Source organism: Serinus canaria, chromosome 21, assembly GCF_022539315.1.
Source record: "Serinus canaria isolate serCan28SL12 chromosome 21, serCan2020, whole genome shotgun sequence".
NCBI classification, from domain to species: domain Eukaryota; kingdom Metazoa; phylum Chordata; class Aves; order Passeriformes; family Fringillidae; genus Serinus; species Serinus canaria.
Window position 1 is genome coordinate 7,642,207 of NC_066334.1, and position 14,677 is coordinate 7,656,883.

At 49.4% G+C, this 14,677-nt stretch overlaps 1 protein-coding gene across 9 annotated transcripts in view; it reads right to left on the bottom strand.

Annotated features, from left to right (window-relative positions):
* Window positions 1–14,677, bottom strand: part of CASZ1 (castor zinc finger 1) — a 195,389-nt gene that overhangs the window by 108,655 nt on the left and 72,057 nt on the right. The gene's annotated exons all lie outside the window — the stretch shown is intronic.

Below are 14,677 nucleotides of genomic sequence, written 5' to 3' on the forward strand. Positions count from 1 at the left end.
GGCTGGCTCCTGCTAATTTGCTGTCAGACTGCCTAAGCAAACCAATTAAAGCTAATCATTAATTATAAAAAAGAGAGAAAGCAAAAGACCCTGCACAAATGAAGAACTGGGAAGGGCGTGGGGAAAAGAAGGACAGGAGTGAGAAGAATGAGAGAAGAAAGCTTGAGAAAGGGGCTGGGGGCAAAGAAAAGGGTTTTAAAATCCTGGTGCACAGCCTTGGATGAGATCAGCAGAAGGGCAAGTGGTTTCCTAGGGCAGGGTGGGGAGAGGCAAAGGTGAGGGAATCAGGAAGGACCCAAGGAAAAGGCGACAGTGCCCAGGACGCTGTGGCACAGGCTGGGCCAAGGTGGGCGCTGGCAGTGACACAGCCACGAGGCTGGCTCCACTCCCCCTCTATGCCGGCCCCAGCAGGGCCCTGCCACGGCCAGAGCAGCGTGAGCTGCATCTGACAGGGGGTCGGGCACCTGCCTGCCTGCAGAGACAGGGCAGAGGAGGAGGAGGGTGTAGGAGAGCAGAGCAGGTGAGGAGGCACAGCCAGGGGTGCGCGCCGGGACTGGGAAAGCGCTAGGCGCGGTCCCTCCATGCCAGGGTTACCGGCTCTCCCTGAGCAAATGTCTTCGATGGCGATGAAAAATGGGGCATTTATGAAAAGCCCCTGATTATGCAGATTCGGCTGGGGCCCTGGCTCCGTGGCCGTGGCTCCCGCTGGCTCCCCACGAGCTCCGGAGCAGAAGCCGGCAGCTGTCGGCGCAGCCCCCGCCGCCCCCGCGCCTCCGTTTGTTCCCGGCCCCGCACACACGCCCGCTTCCCAACGCCCCTTTTGAAGAGCCTCAGGCCCACGTCGGGCTGGCGGATGGCGGAGAGATGGGAGCAGTGCCATGGAAACGGGCTCTTTCCTGGGGAAACGCGCTGCTGCCCCCCCCTCCTCATCCCGGGTGCCCCCTTTGAGGAGCTGTCAGGACCCTGAGTGAGTGTCACACGACCCAAGGACCAGGCGTGACCAAGCCTATTTTCTGCCTCAAATTTGATTGATTAAAAAACTTTTTAGGAAAACCATGTTAAAAGAAAAAAAAAAAAAAAAAAAAATAAAAAAAAAATTAAACAGAAAGGGACAAGGGGGTGGGGGAAAAGGGAAAGGCCTCAGTGCTGAGTTTCCCTGGCAATAGCACCAGGGGACAAGTGTCAGAGGCATATAAACAGCATAACCAGGCCAAAAATAAAGGTCAAAGGAAGCATGAAACTTAACACAACACTGATTAAGATAATGATGAAGCAGGGGACCCTAGAAAAAAAAATAAGTGTGACACACAGAAACATGCACACAGAAATGATCCAAGGGATGGCCAAGAGACCTGGTATGTGGGAAGAGTACCTGATTCCCTCAGTCCAGGACTTACTAGGCTCTGGGGGTACCTGGAGAAGAGTGGAAATGGAGGAAAAGCCCAAGTGGAGAATTTGAGAAGTCTGTGCTATCCCCCCAGGCTGCTTGCTATAGGTTGAGCCTGCCAAACGACAACAAGCCCCAGAGCCAAGAGGTCCCTCCCATAACACAGACACTCTGTCCCAGCCAAGCCATGCTTGAATTTGCAACCAAATTCCTCAAAAGAGTTTCCCTGACACTGGGAGGAGAGCCCGAGTGTGTGTGAATCACAGAGGCCCTGCTGACACCAATGCTGGCTCAGGATCTGGCTCTTTGCCCTTAAGCAACTGGTATAAAAAGCCTCAGAGATGCCAAGAGGGGCGGATTCTGGTCAGACCTCCCTGCCCACCTCCTCCCCCTTGCCGAGGCTAATTCTGCAGAAGGCCCAGAAAGGCTGAAGGACTCAGAATGCAAGTCCAAAAATGTCATACCCTTCGGCATTTCCCTACTCCATCTCCTAACCTCCAGGATGATCTCACATTTTTGGAGCCCAGCTCACAACTTGCAATTTCCTGGGACTGGCTGTGTTACTCTTGCCAAGAGGTAGCAAAGAAACTGCAAATTGTTCACCAGTTTCTTCCCCTGTGAGTTTGGGACTTTAAAAGTTTGTGCAATATAAACTGCAGTAGCACAAAAGGTTTTCCACTTTTTCTGTACCACTTTTCCATTGGAAGTAACCCTCATCCCCTAGAAAATGTCCTTGTTCTGCCTTTTCTGGCACATCAGAGTCCTGGCAGAGTTGTCTCTGGGAATTTAGTGGGACAGGGATATGCATGGGCTTACTTGCCCCTTGCATTCGGCCTCCAGGGAGGCCACTACATGTCACTCATTTCCTTAGATTTGCCCAAGTAAAATTCTGATAGAATTCTGGACAGAAAAGCTTGTTCTTTTTCCTGGCAAATATCTTGGGGAAAATAAGTTTTTAGTTGAAAATTTTCTTCCATGTAGTCTTTATCATGAAGAAAAGCAAAGAAATGTTTCCACAAAAAGGCTGAAAAAGTACTACATGTATGTTTACACTCTCTGCATTTCACTTGGTCAGAAGGCTGTTTTCCATCAAACACACTTCAATGCAAAATTTCCAGCATCACATTCATGTGTCTCCACCCTCCTCCATCATTGATATTCATGGTCTTTTGTAAAGAGCGATTCAATTAAACCACCGATGTTCCTCACTAGAGGAGTCTGAACAGTGAGAGGAACTACCCAAAAGTAGTGCCAGGACAGGCTTTGTTCAAATATTCACCAAAGATGTGCAGGTTAGGAGGGGCTGGCCACCACCACCTCACCCTTCCAGAAAAACTGCTGTGGAAAAAGCCCTAAAATCACTGCTCTGATCCCTGACATTACTGGCTCAAAAATGGGATTTGAAAAATAATAATGGAGAACAAGGTATTTTAATTTCATTTTTGAGCCATTAAGGTTTATGTTTGCATTCTCTCTTTTTTTTTTCCCTTCGTAATCAGAAGAGAGAGAAATGTGATTAAAAACTAAAAAAGATCCCCCCCAAACAAACAATGAAAGCTGAGATTCTCATGGGTGCAGGAACTGGACCTGTGTCTATGAATTTGAGGGGAAAACATCAAATGCCCTCAGGCACTGGGTAAAAGAAAGGTTGGCAATTTTATAGTTTGGTTAATGTTTTTACAAAATGTACAGAAAGTCAAAGATACCAAAGATACTTGAAAAGGTATTCTTTAAAGGTATTTTGTAGAAGTTTGCGTCCTCCAAATCTGATAACAATGATTTGACACCAGCTCAGATGTGTGCACAGCCCTGAGACAGGGTGAGAAACTAGTGCTGGGGTCACGTGGGCAAAACTACATTAAAACCCCTTTATTGACAGACCTGGTTCTTTTCTACTTTTTGCAAGGAAAACCAACCCCATCTCTCCAAACCAACAGTGGAACTTTGAGATTTTCTGCCCAGATGTTGGATTACTGTTCAGCAGTATGACAGGCCCTTCTATCAAGATCTTTTTTGCATTTCCAATGAAAATAATGCTCTGCATTCACAAAAGCTTTGTGAGCAAATATCTGTTTTACTTTATAATGTGCTTAAACTGATTTCTCTTGTTCAGAAAGAAAACAGAGCAACTTTTGCAATTAAACTGGAAGAGAAAAGGAATATGCCAGATCTGAAAATGACCTGGAGTGAAGGCACAGATGCTTTTCCAGCAGCACACATTCCCTCCCCTCTTCTGGCAGCCTCAGCTCAGCAAAGGAGCAACTTTCCCTGGCTGCTGCTCTCTGAGGCAGCACCACTTGGACCCCTCTGGCACAGAGAGCCCTGCCAGTGGCCATGGTGTGCCAGAGGGTTCCAGGCACCCAGGCAGTGGGCTCGTGGGGAACATACCCTGACACCCGCGTGCCCCTGTACATGCAGGACCCAATAATCACACACACCTTGCAAACATGTGCAGAGCACACAAAACTCCCAAGCCATGGCCAAGGAACTGTCAGGAGAACACTAGCAAAAGCTGCTTCTTGACAGCGAGTCATTTATATTTTAGCTTCGTTCCATTATCCTAACGAATCCTTCATCAGCAGATGCAATATTAACAGCAGAAAATCAGCTCATTACATCCGGGGGGATTTCATCAAGATGACAATCATATATGCAGCTACCCGAGCCTGGAGAGGACACGGCTCCTGTTACTTAGTTATCCCGGTTTCATCTTAGAGGCTTTTGCTTTTTTTTTTTTTACCTTTTGGGGGGACAGAGATTGGTAGTTAAAGAGGAGGGTGTCCCAAACAACCACCAGATCCCAGAGCTTTTAGGATGCTGGTCCACAAAAACATCCACTCAGCTGGAAAATGCTCCAGCCCATTCACAGGAGCAGCAGATTTCTGAAAGGACAAAAAACCCCTCACAAAATCTGTACCCTCTGTAGGTCCAAGGGCATTTCTCTGTGAAGTTCTGACTCAAGGAAGTGGTTTGCATCCTATACATCCTGCCTTGTGTCCACGAGCATCTGAAGTGGCTGTTCTGGTTCTGCTCCTGGCAGGACTCCCCCTTCCATGCTCCAAAGGGTCTCTTGCTGCAGTGTCCCCACAGGGATAAGACACATTTAGAGGGTCTGGGATTTTGTGATGAAATTCTCAGGCAAGGAGCAGAAAAGTCAGTCTAGATGAGTTGAAGGTGAGGAGAATGAAGTAACAGGGAGAGTTAAAGATGAATTCGGAAGATTGCGGGGCTACTTTCTCTCCTGAATTGCCTAGGGAGCATTAAACAACTGAGGCATCCAGGCTGTCAGAGCACCTTTAGGTTCTGCACTAGAATATATCTGAAATAATCTACAGACCATCTCGTGCAACATCATGGTGAAAACTTTGAGTCTTTGTTCTTCCCCCATATACTCTTGATTTAGAATGAGGGAAACTGGCACACACATTTCAGGGTTACTTCTGTTTTTCACAGTCATCCGAAGCAATACAGGCCATACAGGCAACACAGCAATACAGAGAATTCCTGCAGCAAAAAGGCTGCCTGGGTGCCCTCTGCTCACCATCAGAGCAGCCAGATGAGGGGCTGAGTGAGCTCCCCACACCTGCCTGCTGCACCAGACACACCAGCAGCTCCCCATGCAACACAGCGTGGGGCATGGAGCCCTCACAGGGTTGCCAAAACTCAGCAACACTGCAAAGCTTGTTTCTCACTGCCTGCACAGCTGGGGCCTGGCTACTACTGCTTGAAAATTACTTTCCTGCTCTGCCTCCCCTATTAAGGGTCTTCCTCAACAACAGCAACCCAAGAAATCCTTGGCAGCCCCAGTCTGAAGAGTCACTGCCTGCAGCTTCAGACCTCCTCCCTGCGTGCTAAGGAGCTTTAGTGCCTGGCCTAAGATTCCGTGGAGGAACAAAGATCTCCTGCCCAGTTCTCACTGACATATGGTGGGTGCCTTTGCCACCACATGCAACAAAGCCTGGTGATTTCAGCTGGAGAGCAACCTGGCTTTCAGGACTTCCTCTCCATCAGGGGCTGAAGCTGGAGAGACCAGTATGGAACTCAATACAGATCACTCATGGCAGATCCTGGCTTCTGGACAAGCCTCTCTGCTCTCAGCCTCAGCCACCCAACAGAGCTAAAGGAAGAAGTTGAGCTCATCTCCTCCAACTCACAGGGGGCTGGGGTGGGCATTTCACATTTCCCCAGCAGGGCTGGATTTCTGCACAGCAAGGAATATGTTCCTGGGATGTCAACTCCAATCTCTACTGCGCTCTGACAGATTTAAGCTCCAGTTTGTCCGACAACATCCCAAAGTGTAAGAAACTGGGGGCAGACTCTCTAATCAGGCTGTAGGACAAAGGCCCGGTCTGACCCTGTCACTTCCACTTACTCTTGCTGTCCATCTTGCTCCCCCCACCCTCTCGGCAGCCTCCTGGCCCACCCTGGGCTGCCCTCCCTTCCCTAACACAGCTGGGCTAATCCTGCTCCTCCTGCGTCCAGCACAAATCCTCCCCAGAGTAAACCAATCCTGGGAATTTTTATTAGATTATCAGCCTGCCAGCTCAGTGCTGGCTGGACTAATCCTAATCAGGACTGATTTCTATTAGCCAGCTTCAGGGAGGAGCTGTGCTATCCCAGCACCCCAGGCCCACACTGGGAGAGCCTGAGGCCTTTTAGCCCATTCTATACAAATTTTCCTTTTAGAAAGGAACAAATTTTGCCCAGGATCATCAGCAAATGTGAAGTTTGCGTGTGGGCTGTGTGGGCAGCCATGGGGCAAACTTGTCCCCGTGTCATCACTGAGCTGCAAGAGAAGCCGACGGGGTCCAGGCTCCACAGCCCCTCCAGTCCCAGCTCCTGGTTGGTGTGGCCAGTTAGTGCCGCATGGAAAGATGCACTGTGGCAGGGGAAATGAGCCTGCTAGGTTGCAGGCTGAGATGATGGGCTCATTTCAGACAAGAGGACAAGCAGACACAGCTTGAGTGACCAGGACGGAGTTCACAGTGCTGGCTGAGTCAGTGAGGTCTCCATGCCCCATTACCCATGCCCAAAGCAATCTACTTTCACCTCCTTTCCCATTCTACTAAAGCAAATTGTCGCTCAGGTATTTCCCTCCTAACCCCATCCCTGGCCCTGGAACTGACCTGACTGAAAATGTTTGCTCTTTACCGAGGCTGGTGAAAGTTTTGCTGCTGACTTAACAAGATTTGAGACAAGCCATCAGGGCAGCTTGGGCAGCAGTTCACAAGAAGGGTGTTGCGAAGAGCGGGGCTGTGTCCCTGCCTCTGTCCTTTGTCCCATCCAGCCGCTCTGTGCTGAAAGCACAACTATTCCCAGCAGCCCCCAGGGGACTCCACCGCACTTCGGAGCTCCGCCAGCTGCGATGCAGCCACTCCGCGGCCGCACGGAGACATCACACAGCGAGCACTCGGAAAGCCTCTCTTCGCAAAACTGACCGTGGGTCTTTAAAACCTTCCAGAGAAGAGGGATCATTTAGACCCAGCTGCTGTTGAGCCTTTTTAAACTTCTCACTCTCTCACAATCACACCATCTTTGCGTTGCCTGCCTGAGGAGGAATTGCCTGTGGGACTGGCAGCTGCGTTTCCCGGGGACCATGGACGGTTCTCTCTGGCATGGTGCTCAAGTGAACAGGTTGTCCTCCCTGCTAGAGGGACAGCATTGCACCAGACAGGGCTTCAAAAAAGCCGAGAGATGTCCCAGGCTGAGGCCGAGAGAAAATGTGCTTTTAAATCCTTACAAGAAGCCCCAAATGGGAGCTGAGAGGCAGAGCCCTGCCTGGAGCTCAGGGGACGCCAGCTTTGCAGAGGGAAAGCAACCACACAACCCAACAAGGGAAATATCTTCTAAAGGAGCAGCTCCATAGTCAGTGCCTCCAGACACTCCATCCGCTCAGAACCTTGTTCTGTGCTCATGCAAATCAGTGTAAATCATGAGTAACTCCAGAACATCAGGCTGTAACTCAGCGCAGATCAAGCCCTCTTTCTCCTTTCCGGCCAGGCTCAGAGCACTAGTTGTACTCTGGTAGGTGGCAAGGTTTCCTAAGAGAGTTAACCAGATCCGGCTGGAATCAGAGGCTGCAGCAGGCTTCCTGATGTCAGAGAGAGAAATGGGGGACTTGGCCCAAACCCTCCAGAAACCACATCAAAAAGAGATGTGGGTGAGAGCCAAGAACAGATGATCCAACTGTGAAAGGGCTTTGTATGCGTATGCGTTTGCCTGTGTGCATGCGTGCAAGCCGAGGGAAGAGGAAAAATCAAACGAAAGAGAGAAAGGAAAGAGGAGGAGTAAGAATGAACACAAAGATGGAAAGAAAAGGTGTGGAGGCACGACATCAAGAAGGGACCAAAGCTGTCACAATGTGTGTGGCCTGCGTGCAGGCACGCGATGAACAACAAAATACGGCAATGATATATAATAGATGTCACGTGTTAATGATAAACGCAGATCAGGAGAAATACTGGGTCTGTCTTGAGCACCTCCCAACCCAGATCTCAGACAGCTGCACAACCATGGGCCAGGTTTGTTTCAGTATGGCAGCGCAACTCCTTCAACCTTGATGGAGCCCTGGCAGAGGGCATCTTCTAGAAAACCCTGCACACTCCTTGCTCTGCTGCAAACCCAGGTGCTGCTCTGCTCATGTGCATAGAGTGCTCCCACAGAGGCAAAGAGAAGGCAGTAGATTTCCATGGGGGGGAGTTGGAAGAGCTGTGGCTAGGGACCAGGACACTTGACTTCCAGTTCTGTGAATTAGCTACAAAATCGACGTTTAACCTGTTTAGAAGGAAAGCAGTGGTAGCATTACACAGTGCAGGCAGGATGGGGTTGCGATCCCAGACTACTCACTCGGCACTGCCTTCCCCAAACCCATCAACAGTGCACTGAGGGAAGATTTCTGTGACTTGGCTTTGCCCTTACTGCAGGAGGTCTCCACGATAGAGGGGTCTGCAATAGATAAATCAGATCATGTATCTCTGCTGTGGGAGAGCAACATCTCACACAAACCAGCTCCTCAACCACGTCTACTCCCCCCCTGAGGGATGCCCATCAGTAGGAGAACCGGGGTGAGCACTGACAAACATCCTGTCACAGCCCAGTGGGACACTAGAAGGACTGCAAAATCCAAGGGCGGATATGCCCCTCAAATGTCAACCTGTCCTCTTGCAGCTGGACTAGTAATGCGGGCTGGGACAAAACCTGATCTGGGGGCAGTTTCCTATTCCAGCTGTGAATGTTCCATGGTGCAGAAGGAATACTTTGCAGAATTCACCTCCATACTGTGCCTAATGACCCCATCAGACACCTCTCCTTTCTCACTTTACTGCTGTGCCTCCCACTCACATAACTTGGCAGGGAAACTCCAGGTAAGGCAAAAGAAATTCAGGAAACAGCCAAATTCAAACCTCTTGTTGAAATCCATAGTCTGAGGGACGGAGAAAGAATAGCGATGCCTTTATATCCAAAGGCTTGTACTATAGCCCAGATGTTGCCCAAAAAATGCTTGAGTACCACGAGTGGAGGTGAAAGGGAAGATAATCCATCCAGCAAACTGGGGACAAAAGAAGAAAAGGGATAATGCAAGAGATACAACCAGGTGAACAGTGGGGACACCAGAAGAGAAAATGGGATAAACCCAAGCTGCTTCTGTGCTTCACAAGAGCTCTGGTTTTGATCAAGGACACTAACATGCACCTGGCCTCACCATCCAGCGTGGCTGTGGTCAGGTATGGACTGTGTCCTGCTGCATGTTCTCTGAAAGTTGTGCCATGCCCAAATGCAATAAAGGAAAGTTTAGACTTTCCTCTTCCCACTGACTTTTTCCTCTTTTCTTTTCTTTTCTTTTCTTTTCTTTTCTTTTCTTTTCTTTTCTTTCTTTTCTTTTCTTTTCTTTTCTTTTCTTGCTTTCTTTTCTTTTCTTTTCTTTTCTTTTCTTTTCTTTTCTTTTCTTTTCTTTTCTTTTCTTTTCTATTTATCAGCAGATTGTGAGGGGCTGAGTGGCACTCGCCTCACCCTGCTAAATAAAGCTTTGGTATTTCTGATAAAGCCATCAAATTCCTTATCACGCTGACAGAAAGAGCATTTAAAGAGACACACACACTCTCCAGCACCCTCCACTTCCCAGTCCCCGGCGCCTCAGGGTAACCTTTCTGAGCTAAAATGAAAGGGAATGTGTGTAGAGGGAGGTAGGTGTTTGGATCCCTGTGTTTCCCAAGCCCTGAGTCCATGTTGTGAGGGGACCTGGTCTGTTTAACCTTTGAAGAGGGAGGCTGGGCTCTGTCAGGCTGTCCTGAATACTGGGACAGATTCGATGGCTCTGTGTAAATAATGCAGGCTGAGATGTGGCATCAATAGAAATGCCCTGCAACAACAGGAATATCGATAGCCGGAAAATCCTATGAGGAGTACAGCAAATCCAAGTGTCTGTTGGTGCTTTAAAACTAGGAGAAGAGGAAGAGAACCAGCGATCTTTGGCTGTCATGAGGACACAGCTGGGGCTGCCACTGCTGCTTGGATGTGCCCTTCCTCATTATGGCCTTGACTGGGTGTGAAGGCATATGGCTGTGCCACAGCCTGGACTTTGGCACTGCCTTTTACCTGGTACACCAGCCTGAAACCTGCCCCCAGCCCTCAAGTGATGTGACAGTGGTGCAGGCAGCTATTGGGAACCCCTGTTTCCTTCCCTGCAAACACAGCCCAGAGACATTCTCTCTCCTTTGCCACAGCACAGGCTGTTGTTTAACCTTCAAATTTATTATTTTTAATTATTTTGATTTATAAAAGCACGCAGCAGTTAAAACCACATTAAATAAACTCAGCGTTACAGCGCTTAGCAAACACACATAACTTTGGACTTCTGAGGACTCCATAAAATAATCATCTGCCTGGAAGTCGCTGCAGCCACCCGCCCGCGCCTGCCCCGGCGCGCTCCCGCCTGACCGGGCTCCTACCACCACCCACCCACGGCCACGCATCTCCTCGCTGCTCCGGCCAAACAGGATCTGCGCTGGCATGGCTCCGCCGCCGCACACAATCCCACTCTGTGCCCAGCCTTGGCCTCCTGGCATCCCTCCTCACCACCCTCACCCCATTCCTCTTCCCCCTCCAAAGTCTGTCTCCATGCCTCTCGCCTTTCCAGCCTGGCTTTCTGCCCTTCTCCAAAAGGATATTTCAGTCTCTGACCTTCCCTTCCCCAAAGATGTTTCATTCTATCTCACACACTGCTGAGATTTCAAAAGAAGAGCTCAAAATGTTTTGATACCATGAAAATCAAACAGCATTAGGTGCCGCCTGCCTTAGCAGGTCTTTTACTCAGCTTCAAATCCAGCTCTGAACACCAGTCCCTCTCCTTGCTAAGCACACAAACAAGCCTGGAAGAGATGAAGAAGAGGAAACAAGGAGAGGAAGGAGAAAAAGAATGAATAAGAAAGTGAGAAGACCTGTCTGGTAAACTCCACCCAGGATCCCATTGGGAAAAGCTGTTTTAGGACCTAATCCAGCATTAATGAGATCTCTGCTTCCATTGCCCCTGCATGAAACCTCTGCCATCAGCTGAATGCTGGAGGTGTGGGCGCTGTCTTACAGCCCCTCTCCCCACCTTCCCGTGGATCACAGAGACATGAGGAGCACACACTATCCTCCTCCCATCCGTCCCTAGGTTCCAGAGGCAATAAAACATGCCACTGCCTTTAAATCCCAATCACTGGCTGCTTCTCAGAATGACAGGGCCATCCCTAGAAACTCAGTGGGTGGGCCTGAGACACAGGCAGAAAGTCAAGGGAATAGACTCCTGCTCCTCGGTTTCACGGGCATCTGCAGTGAAACATCAGTGATTTATACAGGAAGTAGGTGAAGAGCAATTATAATTGATTGGGAATCATTTCCTGATGGTGTCTGGATATGACTGATGGTGCCGTCCGACTGCTAAAGGACAGCAGGTGCCGAAGAGACAATCTGTAGTTCCCGTCTGCTGAGCTGAATGTGCCACAAACCACCAAACCCTCTTCTACTACAAACTACTGCTTGGAGAGATGCAGTTATCCCCAAACCAATCCTGTCCTCAGAGATGAGCCTCTGAGCCTCTTGGTGGCCATGGTTTGACACTGAACCTTTCTGTGCTTTGGTACAGCACGAGCCTGAGAGATACCTGCCTCCCATGAGAACCGCAAGGGAAAAATTTCCGTGTGCAATTCAACTGCTAACGCACATCCTACACCTCCCTCCTTTTCTCTAGATCCTAATACATATATAGTACAGTGACATTTCACATCTCTACAGCAACTCACGCCTAAGCCCATGCTACCTCACAGATGATATTCCTAAGTGCCTACCCTTCCTCATAAGGAAGAGCAGAAAAAAATTCATAAACATATCCTTTTGTTAAAAGCCACAAGCAAGCATCCCAAATCCCTGCTTCAAGCTCCCAACAGAAACTCCAGAAGCTCCATGAACCTCTCCAGGAATTCACCAGCAGACATGAAAGGCTTTTGCAGGCTGCAGTGATGGTAGAGATCTACAAACGGAGAAACTTAGTCATTAAAGATTAACATGTCCTGTCCCCAGCACAGCCAATGAGGAGCTCATTTTCATCCACCTCCTGCTCCAGCCACCAACTCATCCTGCCTTGCACTGGAGCAATGAGGACAGCAACCCTCTGCCCCAATTTGAGCTCAGGAAAAGAATTTTTAGGCTGGATGGTGTTGGGATTTTGTTGTTTTTCTCCCTGTTTGTATTGAGCTACAGGAGACAATAGAGAGGACTGGCAGACTGGGAGGACACTGTGCTGACCTCCTTGCCTGCCGTTGCAGTTTGTTCTTCTGGGAAGGCCCGCGAGCATGCTGTGACTGTTGGGAGCTGAGACAAGGGACCCAGACACGCTAAATATAAAGGCTGAAGGGCTGAAGGGGGTTTTTGGGTTGTTGTTCATGGGGAGGGGTGGAGGTAAAGGAAGGGGCTGGGTCACAAATTGCCTGCAGTCACAGTAGCCTGTAAATAAATTTTGCATCCACTTTACTTTCTGACAGGGATTCATTCCCTAATATGGGGCTGGCAGCTTTCTGGGTTATTTCGAGTGTGTGTGATAAAGTTTCCTGGATACTGATGGCTTCCTAGGATCAGGATTCTGAAAAAAACCCAGCAACATGCCTTGATGTGTGGGGTAAAGAGAGGAATCATGGCTAATTACAGGCCTTTCTGCAAAATGAGGCAGTACAGGGGTGTGAAACACAGTCCCTTCATCATCAGAGGACAGAGCTCTCTGGAGCCAGGAGCCGAATCTTCCTACTAAAGAGTGCCCTGAAGATTTTATCATGTGCCAAAGCCTTTCCTGCAGAGATTCTAAGCACAGAGGAAAGGCAACCCTGCACCCTTCTTTATGGCTGCTCCATTACACCTGACCCCTTGTGCACCAGGTGATTTTTGAGGATGAGACGGCCTGAGGCGGTTGGGCTAAAATATCAGAGGCAGGCAAAGGGAAATCAAGGCTGAGAGAGGTGATTTCATCTCTTGATGACTTGTTTAAGGTTAAATGGGTCATGGCAAAGCCAAGAAAAGAAGCTGGGCCCCAAACCAGCACTCACATGCTCTGGGTTGCACTGTGTTCCCCACCTTCTGGCAGTGATTTCAGAAGCCCAGAGAGACCTGCTCCCTGCACTTTGATAAGGCAAATTATCTCTCATCTATTCCCAGCTGATTTCCTTAAACCTAGCCCAGCAGCCCCCACACTCCATTACTGACAGCTTCGGCATACTTGTCTAACCAGAGGCTCTGCTTTGTCCTTACTCTCAGCTTCAAGACCAAGTTTTCCATGTTTCCATGTTTTTGGCACAGGGGGAACTCCTCCAGGAAAACATGGCCTCAGAGGGATCTGCTCATGCCAGGCTGTACCACAGTGAGCACCATGCTCTGCCCAAAAGGCAGATGGGCTTTCTGAACCAAATTCTCTGTTTTCTAATTCACGAAATTGGAGAATCCTGAAAACTGATCCCAGCAGATGTCTTCAGGGGTCCTTCTGACTTGGATGAGCTCTTAAAAGTAGAATAAAGCAAAGCATAACATAGGTGGTGTGCCATGATTGCAAACATGCCCGGCTCTCTCCACCTTCTCCCTGACTCAGTCCCAGGAAGCATTTCTGTCGGGAGCTAGAGCTGTGCCATGCAAACCACTGTTCAGGAATGGCAGGGAGTCCTCCATGGGCTCCTCTCCAAGAGTGCTGGGGCCAGAGGACACTTTCTGACGTGCCTTGATGAGGCTGCCAGCTCCTGTCATCCTCAGCACTGGGCAGGGAATCCCGAGATTGTGTTTCTCTGCAGTGCTCAGCTGAGACTCCTGAGGGCAGCTCTGAAGATAAAGGGATTGGGAACCTGTAAAACCAAAGCTGCTGCCACACCTGCTGGTTTGGAGCAACTGGTCTTTAGGGACACCTCAGTGAAATGAGCTTGGTGAGATCTTGGTCCACATCACTAGACTGGCTGGAAAGGATAGGACTGGGCTGAAGGGAGGGAGTCTTCTGTGGGAACAGGTGGACAAGGGTACTCGGCAATGCTGTGGAAACTTGCAAAGAGGAAGCCAGTCCCTCAATTCATGTCTGCATCAGTTTCAGGAAAATACATTTTACCTGGAATTTGAAACAGGCAAGTAGTGTTCTCAGAGTCCCACAGCAGCACAGCTAACAAGCAGCAACTTGCTGATCTGCCATAACATGATCATTTACATTCATGTGAATGTACCCTTGGAACCATTGCAGTGTTAACCTCAGTGTCCTAGCCAAAATCCATCTCAAGACACTGCATGCTGCCTGCAGAAATTCCCCAGTCAGTTTCCAAGGTAGAGGGTCAAGTTCCTTACATCCTGCCCTGGGCTGCTGCCAAAAGTACCAAAGGCTAGCATAGGGGTAGAAATGCAGGAGTTAAAGAGGGGACTCTCCTATTGACCACGTACACCACCAATGACTTGAACTGGGGAAATTTTTACTCCTGCCTCAAATCAGAATAGACCACAGAAAGAGAGAAGGTCACAGCTGTGGAACCAACACATCCTAGCCCTCTGGCACCTCCCTCACCTAAGCTGGGAGTAATGGAAGCAGGACCTGAGCATAAGAATCTCCCTCCCTTGAGATCAGGGTGTTCCCCCAGGCACATGGTCATCCTCCCATTATCACTGCTTGCTTCAGGCACACAGGCCACCCACTGCACACAGATCCTGCAGCCCTGCCATCTGAAAGGCATGATACTGGCCCAGCCTGAGAGGAAGCAGCCATCAGTATGGCCAAGGTGCTATCAGGAAGGGGAGGTG